Below are 3,915 nucleotides of genomic sequence, written 5' to 3'. Positions count from 1 at the left end.
AAAATTAAAGAAATTCCATTAAAAAGCTATTTGAATTGATAAAAAGGGGTTCAATAAAATGGTTGGATTGGATAAATATAAAAAAATTAGTAGCTAGCATGCGTAACAGCAATAACATATTTACAATGTGGTAAAAGGGAAATCTCATTCCTCATAGCATCAAAAATACAAAATAGTAGGGCGCAGACTGGGATAAATATGTGATCAAAGTAGTAAAAATTTATTTAGAGGAATAAACAATAAATAATAACAAAAGGATATACATAAGCACACAGTGGAAAGTTTCCAAACTTAATTGTCCGACCTTGTTTGTTAAAGCTAAACATAATTAAGGAGAGTCAGTCTTGCCAAATATTAGAATGTCTTATACTTGAATAATTAAAATAGTGTGGTATTAATGCAAAATAGATAAATGAACAAGATAACATTGAAACAGATCCTGATATACTTAAAATGTTAATATATAACAAATGTAACTGCACAAACCAATGCATGAGGAAAAAAATCATTCAGCAAGGAGTGTTGGGACAACTGGTGGTTATGTAAAGAGAAAGCAGCACAACAGCAAAATTAAGAGTGGATCAAGAACCTAGAAAAGTTACTTGCAGCAAATACAGTAAAAGTTAATTTCGTTACCCTTTAAATGCTTATTCTAATAAATAAATAATTGCTTTTCCGTTTGCTCCACCCTCCCCACAAGCGCTGCTCTGGCTTCATCACACTCACTAAGCCAGCACTGCCATCCACATCTCCCAGCCGCCCTCATGATCGTCTACCGGGATCTCATCAACCACGATGGGATGTTCTCCAACATCTACAAGATCCGGGAGATTGCGGACAGGCTGTTCCTGGAGGTGGAGGGGAAGATGGTCAGGAGGACAGAGGATAACATTGATGACTCGCTCATTGGTGGGCATGCCTCCACCGAAGGTCCCGAGAGCGAAGGTACCGAAAGCACAGTAGTCACTGGTGTTGGTATTGATTGTCATGAACCTTCCTTTGCAGGAAACCGGCTTCACAAAAGAATCCTACAAGAAGTGCATCAAAGATGACATGAAATCAATCAAAGGGAAACTTGAAGAACAGAGACCAGAAAGAGTAAAACCTTTATGACGGGATGCAGAACAAATCAAGCACATCCTTGCTCATTTCAAAACTACCAGTTCTTTCTTGGTGAAATCCTGAATCCAGATGGCACCATTGCTCTGCTGAACTGCCGAGCAGATTGTGTGACCTCGTAGATTATTTTCTTTAAGGATGGTTTAGAAGTGGAAAAGTGTTAACACAGTTGGCCGTTTGGATCCATCACCTGTCATCATAACTGGCTGTTGCTTTTTAGCTACACAACAGAGCTAGGACAGATGGGACAGATGTTACCTTGAGCTCTTCGTTTATTTTGACCTTGATTTATTTGGAGCAGAGGCATTGTTTTTAAGAAAATCATGTCATGTAGGTTGTCTAAAAATAAAATGCATTTAAACTCATTTGAGAGACTGCCTCTTAGTCTAGTACATATTTAAATCCATCCTATGTAGTGTTCCTGGAGAGGCTAGAGCCTGATAGACCACTACCTTGTGAACTGTAAGACTGTCTTCAGATAACTTAGTGAAAACTACTTCTGGGACTGGAATATAAAAACAAGAATCAAAACTCTTAATTCAGAGTTGAAGTGAAGGGAAAGACCACACTCACAGCCAACATTTGAAGTGGATTCTTAGACATGTCATCACCTACAAATGGAAGTAGTTAACTCTGGAAGAGATTACCAAAAGAATAAAAACAGATGAATGCAACTTGAAAAATAAATAAATAATTCAAATAAGCAAAGATTACAAACTAGTATAAATACCCAGTGATCCCACCTCAAAGGTTGGTACAACCATTTGAAATCTAATTAAGAATACATAATTTGGGGCCGGCCGAGTGGCGCGATGGTTAAGAACTGGCTTGGGACGCCAGAGGGCCCCGGTTCGGATCCCACATGTGAGGGCCAGTGACACTGCCCNTTTTGCAAACACACACACACACACACACACACACACACACACACACACCTAAATCCCTAATTAAACTCTATTATTCTATTCAGACATGATGCTTTGAACTAGAGAGGAAACTCAGACATTTGATTCTATGTACCTCTATTTACTTCACTCAGCCAAATTCTGAGTTCAGAAGTAAAGATAAGGAAGGGATCTTACTAATTCACATGAATACCCCCAGAGATTAGAAGAATGGCAGTCCTGTGGCTTTGGCAGCAAATCTTAAGATCCACACAGTTCTAACTAGCCAGCCATTAAATAATGCTGCTCCCAAGAGGACCCCTGAAACAGTAAGTAGCTGGACTTGTCTTAGAGATCAGACACTTGCAATATACAAGTGCATATTAGAAGCTCAAGTCCCATGCTACATACAGCATGCCTCACTGGTATATGGGTTGGTAATTGATGATCTCCTGGGAGAAATAGGAGATTAATATAAAAGGATAAATTGTGACATGCTAAGTGCCAAACAAGTGTACATTATGTAAAATGGTACTTCTTTTTATTCATACAGCTCTAGTACCAAAGTTTTGAGATTTGGTGAATAAGACCACATTAACTTGAATTCGTTCATCCATTCAGCCATCTGCCAGAGTGTCCATCTGCCCAGCCAACGTTACCCCAGTCCTCCAGCACCAGCCCTGAGGATTACCAAGACAAATGAGGCATGGTCCCTCCCTAGTGGGAGAGGTAGATCTGCAAATCATAACATGGCAATAAATTCAATCACAGAAATGTGTTCAAGGTGGACAGGTAACAAAAAAGGAGGAAACAATTAGCTCTAAGAGGGTGGGATTGCAGGGGTCTGGGGTTCTGGGTGAGAAGAGTTGATATATGAAAGATGAGTTGGAATTTACCAGGCATGTGCATTGTAATCACAGAGCACAGCTCGAGCAAAGGCATGGAGGCATGAAAAAGCATGGGGTATCCAAGGAGCTAGAAGCCATGTGAACATTGCTGCTGGGTTTTGTGTGGCCGTATTAGAAATGAGCCTGGAAAAGCGGACACAAGTTCGAGTAAGACAGGTATTACTGGCCATGATTAGACATTTCCCTGTAGACAATGGGCATCATTAATGGGATTTCAGGAGAATATGTTTAGAATCATCTCTGTGCTGGCTCTCAGGAAAATGGATAGGAGGAGAAGAAGAACAGGACACGAAACCCAAGAAAGGGGCAAGTTGTCACTGTGCGCACACCATGCCTTTTTAAAGCTTTGATCCTATTTCAGCCTTTGTATTTCTAGACTGAGTAATGCCAGTGTTAGTCAAAATCATAGATTTCATAGAAACTGATAATATTTTTACAGTATATGGGGCTTGAACATACAATTGAGTTGGCATGTGGCCACTCAGCCAATCCAAGGGCTGAGAGAATCAGTAGCTGAGCTTCACCTGTAAAACCCTTGGGCCTCAGTGACACTCAGAGTCTACCTGTGTTGGCGATAGATGAAGTAATACTAAACAAGGTCAACTAGAGCAGAGCTGGAAGCCAAGCTTTGGTCTCTTGACTCCAGTTACACTGTCTTTCTACTCTAATTCAGTCATGCTGTGTCTCGGAGCTGTGCTTTAGGAGAATTACTCCCTCAGGGTATAGAGAAATGGGTAAATAGTCCATAATGGCCAATCAAGGAAGCTAGGGATAGTGGGGATTGCACTTCTAGAAGATAATCATGTTCACTCATAAAATATCTTTCGGTATCAAAGTCAGAAGAAGAAAAATTAACTGTGTGGCTCATGGATTACATTCTATATTGATTAGGTCCACGTTATTGCTCATAGTTGGTGAAGCGTCTCTGGAATCTGGTCCACGTGACAAAGGGACTTTGAATAATTTGTGAAAGTAAACTAGTGTGTAAGTAGTAAAGTTAGGGG

This window comes from Hipposideros armiger, unplaced genomic scaffold (assembly GCF_001890085.2).
Source record: "Hipposideros armiger isolate ML-2016 unplaced genomic scaffold, ASM189008v1 scaffold_302, whole genome shotgun sequence".
Classification (NCBI taxonomy): domain Eukaryota; kingdom Metazoa; phylum Chordata; class Mammalia; order Chiroptera; family Hipposideridae; genus Hipposideros; species Hipposideros armiger.
The sequence above is the reverse complement of the archived record's forward strand: the minus strand, read 5'-3'. Positions refer to the sequence as shown.